General features: G+C 39.0%; 1 protein-coding gene across 1 annotated transcript in view; it reads right to left on the minus strand.

Annotated features, from left to right (window-relative positions):
* TPD52 (tumor protein D52) overlaps positions 1-16,961 on the minus strand; it is a 129,912-nt gene that overhangs the window by 67,993 nt on the left and 44,958 nt on the right. The window lies entirely within an intron of this gene.

Genomic DNA, 16,961 nt, shown 5'->3' on the forward strand with positions numbered 1-16,961 from the left:
AAGAAAATGCAACATGCACACATATGCATGCACACACACCACAAAAAGGAAAGCGGCTGCTGATGGTAAACCACCAACACAGAAGTAGGATTTTATACAGGAAAGCTAGTATCAGATAAGGTTCCAAACACAGGATTGTTTGAATGTCACAATGCAGTCTAAATTCAAATACGTGAAAATTAATTGTAAAAATGCATCCTGTAAGTGCTCCGAGAATAAATGCAACATAGTGGAAGCAATAAGAGGGAAGTACTTAAATGAGATTTATCATACGAATTGAGGGGGCAGCAGCAATCTAGAAGAAACTTTAACTCAATGTATAAGCCATAAGCTAAAAGCAAATATTTCAAAATTAACATCCCCTCAAAATGACTCCATCTGGGCAGGAGATTACAAATCAATCCTTATATTGAAATGCCAAAACCTGTTTTAAGGGAAACTGAGGTACACCAAAGTGCAAAATTCAGTGGTCTTCCACTGACTTTCTCCCTATGAACTCACTAGAGTTCACATAATCACTCAATTGCCTTGGAATTCAACTGCTTGCCTCTGTAAAGTAATAAACACTTTTCCGTCATCACTATGCTCATGAACATTGTTTTCAAAGATGATACATCTCATCTTAGTTATACCTTGTCACCCAACACCAAGTTACAGCAGTCAAATACAACGAAACTCCACAGCCAACTACTCTATCCACCGAATTAATTGTTCAATTCCCTACTTCCCTAACCAGCCTTATCCCATTTCTCCATCCTTTACTCCTGACCTAACTCAATTTGTCTGAGGAAGATGATGCCAATGAAAACAATCATCCAGAAAGTGACAGGAACACTCACAGCAGAGGATTTCCAGTGGATGTTCAGTCTCTCAAATGGAGCAGCTGAGTGCTACATAGAAAAACAACTTTCCCAAGTAAGAGGTAACATAATGAAGGGGGGATGCCTGCAGGAACTTAAAAAATACACATAATGTAAACACAGAAGGGCAGCATGTATGATACTGAAGGGACTAGACACATGCACAGCATCATCAACTGGCAGAGATGCTGCTTTTCAGAAACTGGTGTTTTGGAATAGATCATCCTTCCAAATACTTCACCTGCTCCATCCAGGAGACCAAACATCTGACAAAAATCTTTCTGGGGCCCTCCAAAAACTGTGTTAAGTCTTTTTAATTTAGGGCACAGGTCTGTAAGCATTTAAATCAACCAAGCTGGTACTGCCACACCTCATCCTGCCCTCTCCACTCCCTCCCGGAAAGAACTCCTGTCCCCTTATGCCACCACTGAAACTTGTCCTAACCTGGAGTAAGCCTGTTTCAGGAATGTAACAAACAAAAGCCCATTTACTTTCTTGTACGGACAGTTTTCTGTTGGTCTAGTTTCCAAACTAAATCACCAAAGGACCAAGTGAGCATCAGGATGAACAAACAAGACTGTGAGAGTACCCACAGATAAGGGCAGAGATAAGAATACGGCAGCAACATATAAACTCAGGATGATAAGGACTGCTATCATTTCATCCCAGAATATTTTCAGTTGTCCTTCATAGCAAGGCAAACTAATAATAAAATTGGTTTAGGGAAAAAAACAAAACAAAAAACCAAACCAAAACCAAACCACCAAAAACCACAAACCACAAAGAAAGGCAGATGTTACCGTTTGTAGGCTAATGCATACATACTCCACAGCTAAGTTCAGGTCTCAGGTAAAAAGCAGCTTTGTTTTCATATTTCAACAGGATGTGAGGAAGTCCATTTATGGTTTGGATTAATTTAATGAATGCCAGTGGAATCAGACACTACACTAGATGACCCAGTTCCAAAAACTGAACTGCCTTTTCTTATATGTAGATCAACTGGAAAAAGCCTGAGCTAGTAGAGAGGATCAAGAGACCTTCTGAGTTTGGTTTGAAGGAGACTTTCCCAAGTTATCTACAAAGATGGTATTAGTAACGGACATTGAACACACTAAGCAACACTGAGCTTTTTTTAAGCAGTAATACAATTCACAGTAAATTCCTTCATCTCTTCGCAATTACACTCGTTAAATGGCATTTACCTCACTCTTGTTGCCTTCACACAATGGCACACACAGTAGGCTACACTACAAAAACTTGTTGCTTGTGAAATTTTTATCTCCACATCATGAAGCTGGGTGCACTAACATCCTATGGATTTCCCATTTTTATGACCTAAAAATCACAGGATCATAGAACAGTTTGGGTTGGGAGGGACCTTTAAAGGTCATCTAGTCCAACCCCCACCATACAATGAGCAGGGACATCTTCAACTAGATCAGGTTGCTCAGAGCCTTGTCCAACGTGACCTTGAACGTTTCCACTGGCAACCTCTGCCAGTGTTTCACCACCCTCATTGTAAAAAATGTCTTCCTTGTATCCAGTTTAAATCTACCCTCTTTTAGTTTAAAGCCATTACCCCTTGCCCTATTGCTACAGTCCCTGCTAAAAAGGTTGTCCCCATCTTTTCTGTAGGCCTCCTTTAAGTACTGAAAGGCGACAATAAGGTCTCCCCAGAACCTTCTCTTCTCCAGACAAAACAACCCCAACTTTCTCAGTCTGCTCTCATAGAAGAGGAGTTCCATCCCTCTGATTATTTTTGTGGCCCTCCTCTAGACACGCTCCAACAGGTCCATGTCTTTCCTGTGCTGAGGGCTCCAGAGTTGGATGCAGTACTCCAGGTGGGGTCTCACCACAGCAGAGGGGCAGAATCACCTCCTTCAACCTGCTGGCCACGCTTCTTTTGATACTGCCCAGCATAAAGTTGGCTTTCTGGGCTGCGAGCACACATTGTCAACTCATATTCATCAGTACCCCCAAGTGCCTCTCAGGAGGGCTGCTCTCAGTCCCTTCATGCCATGAAAATGGGCCATTCTAGTTAATAATATTCCTCTCCTTTATCTCCCTGGCAGGAAAAAAATACAGATAGAAAATTATCCTATGTGCACACTTGCCTGTAAAATAAGCTCTGTACCCGACACACAAGTGCTACCTCCACACACTGACAGATGTGCTCATTCCTTACTAGAACAGAGATTAAACTCACTAAGATACAGATGCTAAAGTACAAAGAAATCCTTGGCCATTCTTCATTGTGGACAGTTTTCCAAGAAGCAACCGGGAATCTGTTTGAATTCTATCACAGGTCTACAAGTCTGCAATGCTCTCCGTTCTGCCTTCTGGAGAGGAACTTCTCAAGAGCACAAATATCTAATTTATGTATACGAGAATCCTCAAGAGACTCCATTGGTTACTGCCATCAAGGATTATTTTGTGGACAGTCTAGATACAGAGTGAGCTAAAACACAGTATTTTCTCTGGTTTTCTGCATAACCCAAAGGGGATCTCATTACATAGTAATTTATCTCCAACATTTAAAGAGATTTAATGACATTTTGAGTACTTTCCTCCACAATTTCTGAATGTCCTTAAGAAGATTCCCCACAGTAGCACTACAGAAAAACAGTAAGACAGTAAGATAACAGGGCAGCATACTGTATTAAGCACTCTACTTTTCTGATTCTCAAGGAGTGTTGGCCATGAAGCTGTGACAGATAATGCATCGATAACACATCAAGTTGCAAAAAATGGAGAATATTACAAAATTCATAAGCACAAAGGGCACATTCTTTTCAAGAACCTGTTGCCCCTCCTCCTTAAATGCCTAACTTGTTTGATCTTCCTTCTAACTTTTAGGTTTTAAAGTTGTTCACAAATATTTGGATGCCTTTCACTTTCCATGCATAGTTCAATAAAAAAACCAGTAGCTCTTTCAATAACAGAATACTCTTCAAGATGATATATACTAACCAGAAAGTGGAAAAAGTCATAGATTTATATCCCAGTAAAATCCAAACGAAAGAAGTAACTCCAATGGAGGAATGTAACATACTATTTCTGGAGCACAGCCTACGACTATACAAGCAGGGTGGTCCTATCCCACCCACTGAGCAACACGTCTTTAAAACCTTAGCTACGTGGTTTATGTTTGCTTGCAAAGGCAAGTAGCACGCATGTTGGAATGCGAGAGATATGGATGAAACATGGAGAAGTGAGATGGGAGATTGGTAATCTGACTGCTACAATTAAGGGGTGAATGACATATTAACATCAAGCAGCATGCAAAGAATGCAACCCTCTGTAACTATCAAATTTGTTTTCCTCAGCACTGTCATCCATAGCTAGAAAGATTTTTCTGTTCCAAGTTAGTTACACAAAACAACAAAATGTGAAAATTTATTTGCAATAACAAGTCAGTACAATGCCACAATAGCTAATGGTCCAATGGCTTAGAGATACTCAAAACTTCAGTGGAAAAGACCCTGAACAACCTGAACCAAGTTTGTCCTGCCTGGAGCAAAGTGTCTGAATAGATGCCCTTCTGAGATCACTTTCAACACGTATTATTTTATTTAGGAAAGACAGAAGACTGGGAGCCTGCTATAAAGAATATTAAAACAAAACCCAATACATTAAGCTACTCTCTGACCAAGTATATATTGATAAGGCACTTATTTCAACCAGCAACCTAAAAAAAATTCGCTATCCACTATCCCACCAGACCTTAATTTTCCATACCTTGTAACTACTAAAGGTGTGCACTGTTGCTTAGATATAAACCTAAATCCCAGGATTTTTTAAAAATTGTTGTAGGCTTTACTGGGGTAACAGGTCACAGTAATTCATGCAGTTCATTTACTGAATTCCTCTCTAGCATACTTTCACTATTTTTTACTGAAACAAATGCAACAAGCTCTATTTAAGTCAAAACTCCATCATGCAGAAGAATATCACCTTAAAGGCAACAGGACAAACTCAGACAATAAACCGCAAAACCTGACATCCAACAGTTAATGCCCTTCCATCCAGAAGCAGCATAACAAGCATTGCCAACTCAAGAGTTCTCCTAAATCTATCAAACAACAAGCACCAAGCTTTGTTTTCACCACCACAGTTTCCCTGCACACTGAGTTTCTTCCAAGAAATGAGGGTGAAGCCTCAGAAGGAGCACCGAGAGGACTGATATATGACTACAGTGACTGACATTTCCACATAGAAGCAATTACAGCTCCAAGTAATTTCTCTGGGTGCCACCTTCTTTTTATACATTAAACTATTTGATCTAATGCTGATGACTCTTTATGGAGAAGTTCAGTATATCTTATTCTGGTCTCAATATAATCACTCAAGTTTTAGGCCTCATGCCTTTAACTCATCTCAGAGATGAACAGCACTCAGTCTCCCCTTGACCAAATAAGTTCAAGTACCTTCTATAACTCCAACTTTGAACGTGTTCACAACTTTGTGCCTAGCAGTAATCAGTGATTTTAGAGCCTTCTCAAACCAAAAGCTCTGCTTCGTGTATTAGTAGGAAAGAAAAGTTTAGGAAAAAAAAAATGTATTTTTAAAGTTAAGAGCTGACATTAACGTTTATTACCTATTTACTCTAAAATACTGTCAACCTCTATTAAGTGCCTAATCTAGATTTCTTAAATCCAGTCTTGCATCTTCAGGCTCATTCCACTGTACAGCTATTGTTTACCAAGACAGCATTCCCCCTAAACCTGCAGAGCCCTCCAAACTTCCTGCAGTCACAGACTTTTTGTCTCCTCTTCTAAAGTAGCTCTGCACTGGGCAAAATGCCCCGCACTGCCCACCTCAGGTCTCTACCACTCACATCTCTACCCAAAGGACAGGCTGACACAGGGCACAGGTTGCTCTTTTTCTTTCTTCAACTTTTTAAAATATTGTCCCCCGGTTTACATACATCCTGAGATGCAGAAAACAGCACCAGTAATTGCCTCAATATACAGCACTGACTACAGCATTATGCTACTCCTCTGCAGAAGGCTTGTGCCTACCATTATTTTTTCAGACAACACAAGCTATAGCTCTGCATGCCAGGGCTTCACCTACTTATTTATTATCCACAGATATGTAAATGATAAATAGAAACAAAATCTGATAAATAGTTTTAGTTGTCATATACAGTACATGACTTGCTTATATTTTGTAGTACTGGGAGAAATGTCTAAGATGAAATATGACTCCAGAGCATCACTTAGACTTTCATCTAAACAGTAATGTGAAGACAGGAACCACCTCTTCAGTACGACACATACCTTATCTTCTCCATCTCCCGCTCTACTATTTGAAAAAGAGACATTTGCAAAAAATATCAAATTATCCTCTTACTTGCAAACAGCATGGATCTCAAGTAGTATTAAAGAGGACAATTTGCAAATTGCTAGCCAATACACATTATTTGCACATGGAGAAAACATACCATAGACACCAGCTTGATGCTCCAGTGACTGAGAGATGTACAAGGCTGTTTTAGCCTTTTTTGAAGCCTGGCGTTTAACTCTGCAATATGTACCAAGGCAAATATTAAAATGCTACTATTTAAAAAACCCAAATGCTTATGAACAAAGCAGACGTGAAACTATGCACACAGTAGAAAATGGGTAGATTATTCCTATATAGCTCTCCATAATGCAAAGTAGTACACAACTTTCAGCTAGTATACAAGTAAATACAACTGCCACAAAATTCACCTACTAAGGCTTCTAACTAGCTTCACATCATCCCACTCACAGGATGCAGTTATAATCAAAGACAGCATGAACTCAGAGATTGTTCTTTTAAAGTCCACTGTCTGTTTTACATTTTTCCCTACCATTATACAGCTCTTTTTCCTCCCCGATTAGTGGCCTGAGGTTTTGTCCTATTAAAAAAAAATAATAAAAAAAAAATAATCAAACAACTGAAGTTCATACTGTTTCCCAACAGCTTCAACTTCCAATACAAATTAGGCAACCACAAAGACAAGGAAGATGCCTTCACTTTCCTTTAAACAAGAGACTTTTCCATTTTATTCCATAAAAACAGATAAAAGTGAGGAACTAATATAAACTTCTTGCAAACAAAGGGTTTTGAAGATTAACTACTGTATAAAGCTGAAACAAAAGCAAGATTTGTGTTATTTAATAAAACTACTGAAGGAAAAAACAGTCCAAAGAGAAAGCATAAAAGGAGGATCCGTGATTCAAAGCAGAAATAAAAGCAGTGATTTAGAGAAAAATCTAAGATTAATGACTGCAAAGTCACAAAGGAGAACTCTGAAAGCAGTCAAGGAGAAAACTGGAAGCTTCCCTGCTAGTAAGCAAGAAGATATTTATAAAAAGCTTCATATGAGTCACTTCCCACGCGCCAAATTTCTGTAGAGACAGTACTTGCACACCAGATTACACTATGATGAACTGAATTCTTCAAGGTAATTATTTTAGTTATAAGGATTCTAATGTATTCTAATATTAATTATTTAGTATCTATAGTCCAGTAGAAGAAATATCAGTATAACTAAAAATTCCAGCAAATACCATATTCATTAATTTCCACTCAATTACCCAAGTAATGATTTGAATTGCACCCTCAATGGCAGCAAACTCCAAATTATATAGTTTGGTATAAACATACACACTGTCTGTGCCTATTTTTTTAAAGGTAAGTCTTGAAGAAAGCAGGAGAGGGCAGAAGAAAACAGAACCACTTTTTAACACAATATGGTACTACAAATCTGGTATTCAAGAAGAGCACAGTGAGCACTGAAAGCTTTCCCTCTCAAACTTTAAAATTTGTAGGAAAAACCCCTCAGATTTTATGATTGGAAAAAGCAAAGGAAAACAGCTCTTTTTGCCTAGAAGAGCATGAGGAAAACTGACTGCTATATTTTAATTCTTACATTTATTAAGTCTTTATTAACTTTCAGAAACTTTGCATACTTAGGGCTTTAATTGTCTAGTTATTTCCCATCATAGCCTTAAAACTTCAAGCACCCCCAAAGCAAAGCAAACTTCTGCTGTTTCAACCAAAAGAGGAATATCCATACATTCTCCTCAGCACAGTGAAGAAAAGGGGTTTTATTTTAGAAAGACAAACAAACAAAACTCTTCAGCCAAAAAGGCTGGAAGCAAAAAGCTGAAATCAGGCATTTAAGCATCCCTTGGTGAGAAGCGGTGCCTAAGTGTTTTGGCAAAGCATAATTTAAATTTCACTGTAGATATTAGGATTTTCGGCGACTAGTTTACTGTGCTAGTAATAGTATTTTGTAAATACCTCTTCATTAAAACTCTGACTCCTTATTTTTTTTAAATACTGCAGGATTAGGCTTTAAGGAGCACAGGTACAGAAGTTAAGATATCTCCATATTCACTGCTAACTTGAAGGCAAAATGCGTCAGTGACTTTGCTGCATACAAGTCTCAGTGTCCCAATGTGACTTAGGAGCACACCTGAACTGAAGTCCCTGGAGAAGAGCACCCTTTGCCCTGTGGAACATTGAGGGAGCATGATCTATTCCATAAACCTTCTACGCAGCTTGGACAAAACAACCTGACAATATTTTAAACCTTAGTTGTAAACCGGAGAGCTTAAAGCTGCTCTTGACAATCCATTTGAAAACAGCTGAGCTATAAGCCCTTGGAAATGAAGAATATCTTCCTTTATTTTTCAGTTTAGTCCTAAATAAACTACAATAATACTGAAAAAAGCCTCTAGGAAATCCCATTTAGATAGTTACATTAAGTGGATATCTAAGCTGCCCTCATAAGGCAGAAAACGCCAAAAGTAATACTGGAATAGAAACTCTGATGTTGCTTTCTTACACACAGGCATTACAATTGACATTTTTTTCATAGAATGGTTTGGGCTCGAAGGGACCTTCAAAGATCATCTAGTCCAACATGGGCAGGGACATCTTTCACTAGGTCAGGTTGCTCAAAGCCCTGTCCAACTGTCCCTTGAACACTTCCAGTGATGGGGCACCAAGAGCTTCTCTGGGCAACCTCTTTCAGTGTCCCACCACCCTCATTTTTCTTCCTTTTATCCACCCTAAATATAGCCTCTTTCAGTTTAAAACCATTGCCCCTTGTCCCATCACTACAGGCCCTGGTAAAAAGACTCTCTCCATCTTTCTTACAAGTGCTTTAAGTATTAAAAGGCCACAGTAAGGTCTCCCCAGAGCCTTCTCTTCTCCAGGCTGAACAACCCCAACTCTCTCAGCCTGTCCTCATAGGAGAGGCGTCCCAGCCCTCTCCGATCATTTTTGTGGCCATCCTCTGGACCCGCTCCGTCATTCTTGTACTGGGGACCCCAGAGCTGGATGGAGTACTCCAGGTGGGGTCTGATGAGAGCAGAGCAGAGGGTACTTATTTATTTTTAAGTTCACAAGTTTATCTGAAAGACAAGCTTGCTGGGGTAAGCACAAGGGTCTCTGGCTGAAATTCAGTGCCTTATGTCAGTCGAATAAGGCCTAGATGGCCACAGTGATCCTCTCCAGCCTAAAACCCAATTGTTTAATCTTCAGTTACCTAAGTACATGTTATACTTTTGACAATGCAGATACCATTTTTCCAACGTCTATGCAAGCAATAAAATCTTCTGGCACATGACTTGTAAAGAAGATCTGTAAGAGCTGCATTGCTTCACTGACTTCCACCTGGGAAGAATTGTGACTAATTAAGAGGCCACTACACAAAAATATCCACAAAGCTATTTTGAAATGCATGTAATGCAGAAATAACAGATTTTCACTGAAGAATATCTTCATTTTGTCCAAGTTACAGTTCCTACTTACCAACCTTTCTCATCCCAAAACGTATGAAAAGGACTAAACTTCAGTTTTACTAATAATAGGACTACTCATATTTCATAGCATTATCCAAAGGGAAACAAACATGGTTACAGGAAGTTGTAAGGGTAATAGTTGTCATACTTGGCAAAGAGCACTGGAAGATTTTGCTTGGCTACAGATGCAATTTTTAAGCCAACTTCACATATTAAAATGACACTTTAAAAAAAATGTTTAAATTGTTTTTTTATTAGAGATTCAGAAAGGATTACACTTATATTTTAAAACCAATGAAAGATTCATCATGCAGTATTTTATATCAATTTGTGTTCATCAACATCCTTTCATCAAGCTCCATATTTTGGTACTCATTGCAATGCTGACTGATGAATATCATATATTCCAAACCTAACTTTATTTTTGCATACAAAATAGCTTGTAATTAAAAGTATCTCAGCTGTGCAGAGAACACGCAATATACTTGTATGTATATGTTTGTATATATATTGTCCTCATAATAATGAACAATGTAATATTGTGACATAAGCATATTTTTAAAAGAGATGCAAATAACAATTAAACAAATACATGTAGCACTTAACTGGTAAAATACCATGGTGAAAACAATCTTTGTCTCTCATAATTACATTTTTCAAGTAGGATCATGCAGATCTCAAAAAACAAGATCACAGGAATAGGATTTGTACACTATGCATAATATTCAACAGGTTTTCCTGAATTGCACTTTTAATATCAAAATTTCATTGTTATCTAGAGATCTCTTTATGTTGTTGTTAAGGCTATCTGCAGCTTTTTGAAGATAGATATTTCTTAGACTTACTGTCAAGACGCAGTACACGAACTGTTCTTCAAACTCATGAAAGAGCATAATTATTTAGAATACTTTGTAAGATGAGGTAAGTTACCAATGTCTTATTACATGCTGCTAAACCAGATGTAGCAATACTGTTCACAAAACAAATGTAAATTTTTTCAATTAACAGACTAACCTCCTACAACAAATACTGTGCTATCACAGTAAATCCAAAGATGGGTGATTTTTTTAGTCAATTAGGCTATGCCTGTCCCTTATTAGATGAGTCAAAGCTATATTCTATTTCGTTTGCATCTGAGTTTTTTGGTATTATACACAGGGATACCCATGACTAAAATTTAAAATTATACTTTTTTTCCTGTGACTTTTCGCAACTGTGCTTAGGAGGAATAGCATAAATAGAGTACATCTCGTCAGGGGAAGGACATCACAGCTGTATCAAGAACATTAAGCACCTACAGCTGCTTCTAGACCCTTTTGTGAAAATTCATCAATCAGCCATTTAAAATGCCTGAAAGCAGCGAAGTCATATTGCGCACACATTATAATGCTACCCAAACCACCAAGGCTTACCCAACAAATCTTACAAATGTACAATCTCCTGCACTGGTTGACACAAGACCAACTTCTTTGTGTCTGTAGTAAAAGGAAGGCTTTCCAGTTATCTTCACATTTTGATTGGACATACAGTGCAGAAACTGCAAAACAAGACTTCTGTAAAGAGTTTCAAATGCAGCTTTGAAAATACACTGTTGAGTAGCCAGAAGGATCATTTACTAAACTAAGAATTTATTTCATAACACAAAATAGTAACTTTTTAAAATTTTTTTCTTGAATTTAAACAACTTCTACATATAGATAAATACTTCATGTTTTAAATTGTATCTTTCTTTCAAGGATTGTTGTATAGAAAAAAATTAGAACATTGCAATGGTAACTATTCAATTAACAAAACACAAAGCTTTCAGAGAGGTGGAAAGAAAGAACAAATGAAAACAAAGCTGTGAAGACAACAGTGCAGATAAAAGTTCATTGATGTTCTGTTTTAAGGAATAAAAGGAGAGCCAAGTCTTACTGCAATTTCTTCACCAAAATATTTTTACTACTTTATGTAATATAGGGAAACAAAAGAAAAAACACAACAAAAAAACAACAAACCAGAACCAAAAGGTGATTCTTACAGTGCCCTGAACCTGTATGTCCACAGTTTTTCATGCTTCTCCCAGCTACCTCCAATTCATAAACACTCCTCCCCTGTGCCTGCACCAGATCCTAAATGTGCTGGGATCAGCTACTTCAGTGGCAAGATTCCTGCTCGCTCTGAGGAGCACACAACCACCAGGTCACCTGCCAGTGTGAGCTTACCAAAACTCACAGCCTGCAGAACACCCAAAATGTCCAACTCTCCAGTGCAATTCTGAACAGAAATCACCTAGTCTCTCAATCAGGAAAATTGGGCGAACCTACTGCACGGATTATGTCAAAATCACAGCAAATGAGCACATGCAGTCGGTGTTTTGAGCCCAGCACCTGCCTGTGCAGCTAGATTGCTTAGACAGAACTCTGCATCATTTCTCTGAGCAATTATGTGTCTGTGTCCTCGCGTTTTAGGTTGCTGTACAGGGCTGCCATGCTGAAATGGCACACTGGCAATCCCACACAACAGCACTGTCTTATCTTCAGCCCAACAATTTCTCCACTTATCACCACCCTGCCCTTCCAGGCTCTTTTTTCTAGGCTCCTGGAGGACAAGATGCTGTTTCAATAGTCACATTCAAGAGAGTAACTGGGATCTCCCACAGCAATACTGGATGTCAATATCCTGTTGATAACAATAACCACTAGGAAGGACTTCAATTCCTATGTAACTTTTACATTATGGTTCCATGCACCTTCTTTCAGATACCTCACATGCGGCCAGCCGATCAAAAGCAGGCAGCTAGCATTCACTTGTTTTTCTCCATGATACTGGTGGTCCTAAAACAGTTCGAATTTTGGCATTCCACTCTGACATATCTGGTAGGCATATCACATATGCCTACCACTCATGGACCTCCAGACATGCCAAAGCAATCAGGTGCTGACCCAGAGCTACCTGAAGAGGGAATTCTAGCAGACAACTGCAGACACTGTTCTTCGAGCACCTCAGTCTTCCTCACCCCGAGGACGGAGGTGTGCAAGGTGCTCAGGGCCTTCCCACACAGATTTGTGTTCCTGAGGCACCGCTGCCCTCAGAACTGTGCAGAATTTTATCGAACTATAATTATGTCCTCCAAAGGCACAGCATGCGTCATTTGTCTGCTGTTCACCAACAACATCCAAACTCCTGTCTACTTCATTTCCGAGAATGTTGTTCCAACACCATGTGAATTTTACAAAATCCCATCATGCAAGCACTTCTGCCATAAGCAAAACAGGTCATTCAACAGACCCAGCTGGGCCTACAGCTGGGACAAGTCCAGGTCAGAAGACCCGTTTTGGAGCGTTCACAGGCTAAAACTGCTCCTTTGGAGAGGTGTCAAGGACAATCGAGCTCATTCCTGCTATAACGCAAACCAGCATTTCAAGCAGATCCAGCCGAGAGGATGCTGAGAAGTCCTTATCTAGCACGAGCATAAAAGCACCAGGACGCGTTCACATTGCAGCAGAAGCAGACATAACCCAAGTTTCTCAAACGCAGACGTACAAGCTGAAAAAGTAAGAGAAATTTCCAGGTAAAGAAAACTCATTCCAGCTCCTGCAAATCCCACAACTGGCAAGTCCCCCTCTCAGTTAGTCAGCAGTTTCCAGTACTTGAATGCTGGCCAGAAGGTAATCTACCGAAAAGAGTAATCTCTGTGCTTGGCGTACAGGTTTTTTTTAAAATCTTGTTACATTTGTAATCAAACTAAAAATGTTTTTAAGTTATTTACTAACACTGGAAAATCACCCCATCCACACAAAGATTATAGATGCCCTAAAAAAATTACACAATTGAAAATTACAAGTGAAAATTGCACTAAATATAACTAAGCATTTTTTTGTTCTCAAATAACTATAACTTCAGTTAAATTGTCTTCTAACTGTTAGCTTAGGTGGGAAGACAGAATGAGAGAAATAATTCCTATCAACAGTTACATTAAAAATAATTCTGATTTTTGTTTTAATGCCAAGATACTGCATCAGCAAAACAGACACACATCCTTTATAAAGAATACCCATGTAGCTTTCAGAAGTGTAATACCTTCCTTTAAAATTATCACTTCTGTGTTTTACTTTATAATGTCTCCCCTAAAACATAAGTAGATAAGGCAACTCTTTATATCACCTATTAAAATAGTTTTTATTTTCTTCTCCTTAAGAATATTGGTATTTCATTGTTTTAACTAGTGACAAGAAATTTAAATACACAGACACCCTCCTCAAATTCCTGAATCCTTTCAGGAAAGAACCTCTGGCTGAGTAAGCAAATTTAAAACAAAATTATTCTTCCAGAAATGTATGTAATTTCTCTATTTGAGAAATTAGTTATTATGATGTACTGATAGCAATCCAGTCCCTTCCATCTGAACCTTAGAAAAAGTCAGTTACAGTTCTTCCTAATAAATGCTTTCCCTTAAAACACATTATTCAAGGAACTAAATAGGAAATTCCTCAAACGTGCTATTTCTCCTGCGTCATCTAGAAACAAGCAATGCCCTCTGCTGTGCCGGGCGCGGAGGTTCACCTAAACCCCAGCACCGCATCTCTCCCGGCTGCCTCGGCGGGACCTGCAGCTGGAAATCTCTGCTTCTGAGCAAAGACTACGTTTCTGCTCATATCTCTGATTACTGACACGCACCTGATGGTTCGTACCCTGTTACTATAAAGTAAAAAAACACTAAGAGAAGTTTTAACATGCTGCGCTACATACTGCAGCCCAGTGGCAAAGCTATCATACTGATAACCCATTTGTACCTAAAAATGTATTTGAGAAACTTCACCATTCATTTTTTCCACAATATTTTTAGACTATTTAGTTCACAGTGCACAAAAATATGCAGTTTATTCTTAATTAGTTACTTCATTCTTAGATTTTCTTCTTCTTCTTAGTTGGTAACCCAGCTAAGAACACAGCTCAAGAACCACTATTCTACCCATATCAACAAAAATCATCACACCCTACCTAAAAGGCAAGGTTTCCTATTTTGCTAGGCAGGCAACTTCAGTCTGCAAATAAAGGTAACACCTAAAGCATTTTGTGTCCTTCTAAAAGATTTCTTTATTTAATTTCATGGAGAAGAAAAGACCTTAAAACCTGTCTTTTTTTGTTGAGTTTAAGAATGTAAAACTGAAATGTTATAAAAATGCAAAAGGAAAAAGCGGCAAGAAGTAAGCTGCCTGCTGTAGACAAGGTTAAATATCATGTGGGTTTCTGAGATCATTTTGCTTACCATGTTGCTACATTTTTAACAATTTTAATCAATATTTTAAGTGCCTGCTCTATAAGTTTGAGTATTTGCAAAACAGTAACAACAGAACAGTGAACCAAAAGTGAAAAATAAAACACAAGCCCCTAAAAAATTACCAACATAGCAGAGAATAACACCAGGCAACTACGAAGCAAGGTCAGCAGTATGCATTTGCTGCTGTTCCCAAAAATCCTAAAAAGCTACGTAGGAAAAATATCATCACGCTCTTTGAATTATCTTAGACAAATGCATGCCAACATGCCCATTTATCGAGTTTCCTGCTATTCATATAAAATAAGCCACTGCCTACCAAATACCACAGCATTCACCCAGTTTCAAAAACGAGGGAAAGCCAGCTGACAAAGGAAACCAGTGCAGAAAAGTCATCAACCCTCTGTATTTTTTTCCTAAAGAAACAGAAAGACTAAGGACCCAAATAACATCTCTACTCTCACAGGCTGTAAGTCGACCAGAAGCCAGACAGTGCTTTGTACTTGTCTATTTGCCAGCAGAGATAAGGAACACAAGCTTTCCTCCTGCTGTGGCTCAGGTAAGGGATGAGCAAGAGCATGTTCCTCCTGCTTGGAAGTGCAGATCCTGCAGACGCGTGGCACCCCAGAAAAGGACTGCAGCTAGAGCCACTGCACCCTCTCCTGAGGGGAGCATGTTGTTCCCCTTGAAATGATTTTCTCGAAAGGTCTTCTAATGCTTGGAGTTCTTCCAGCTGCATCCAGTACATCCTCCCATGAGTATTACCCAGCTCAGCGTTGCTCCCAGCTGTGGAAAGTTTATTACCAAATAATACACTTCCTAGCAATCAAAAATCAGTTAAAATTGGTGAAAAGGTGATTTCAAGAAAACTACGCAGAACCAACAGATTACACTGCGAGTCAGACCCCTTTCATCTTCCTCTTGTTTCAGTATCTCATTCTCACCAAAACCCACTCCCTCTTCTGCACACTCTTTTAAGAGCAAACAGTGAATAATCATCAATCACACTTGGGCTCACCAAACAGGGCTAAGAACAGCATGAAAGTAGGCTCACGACAATCGTCATCTCATTGTTATGTTTTTAACGTCACCATGTCACTGCAAAGCAGGCTACTGGTTTCCCCACAGTTCAAGTAAGAAAGTAATTCAGCAGAGCATAGAGAAATCCAGAGCTGTAGTCCAGCTCTTCATTTTACATTCCTAGTTTGATTTCTGTGTTGCAGTATTTATACAATATGTATATGTAATGCCATTTAGACACCATGTTGTGAATACTGTGTAACATTAGTTAGTTCAGAACCTTTAAAAGCTTGATGACAACGTATTTATAGATAGAAACAAAAAAAGACTACGTTCCCAGATTCTTACTTCAACAGAAAAAAAATATAATCAACCCCCCAAATCCAGAAGTAGCGTTCAGTATCTTCTACAGCTTGATCACCTGGATCTCTTCTCAAACTCTTTTGTGGACATCCCCCTTGAACACCACCTGCGCCAGCAGCCTGGGTTAGACTGACCTTCGATCCTAGCACAGCCAGCCTTTTCAGTGTGGATATTAAACAGAAAACAATGTGTTACAGATTACACTGTAATTTAGATATCAGGTGACAAATGACAGAGGCATTTCTAGTTCTACACTCCCAGTACCAAACCAGTCCCACACTATTAATCCACAGCATTAATCTCCACATCCTACCGGGCACACTCCAAGTAATCCCAGCCCCTGATGTGGTCCAACAGAAATGGAAAAGTTAGAAAAAGAAGAGTGGCAAGGATGAAGAGCAGCATGGAACCACTTCCACCTGAGAAAAAATTAGAGGTCAGGGGTTTTCAGTCTGGAAGAGATATTCTGGGATACATTAGTACACACACACCACTTTTTTCTGTTTCCCTAGACGTCTGTTAACAGCCACTGGCACAGCGGACACTGGGGGAAAATCAGCACAACAAAAATCAACGCAACAGCCAGAGAAAACGATGGTTATTCACAAACTCTCTACAGTCATTTTACCCACTCACACTCATTCTTTTACAAATTTCATCCGCTCACATTCT

Source organism: Larus michahellis, chromosome 2 (genome assembly GCF_964199755.1).
Source record: "Larus michahellis chromosome 2, bLarMic1.1, whole genome shotgun sequence".
NCBI classification, from domain to species: domain Eukaryota; kingdom Metazoa; phylum Chordata; class Aves; order Charadriiformes; family Laridae; genus Larus; species Larus michahellis.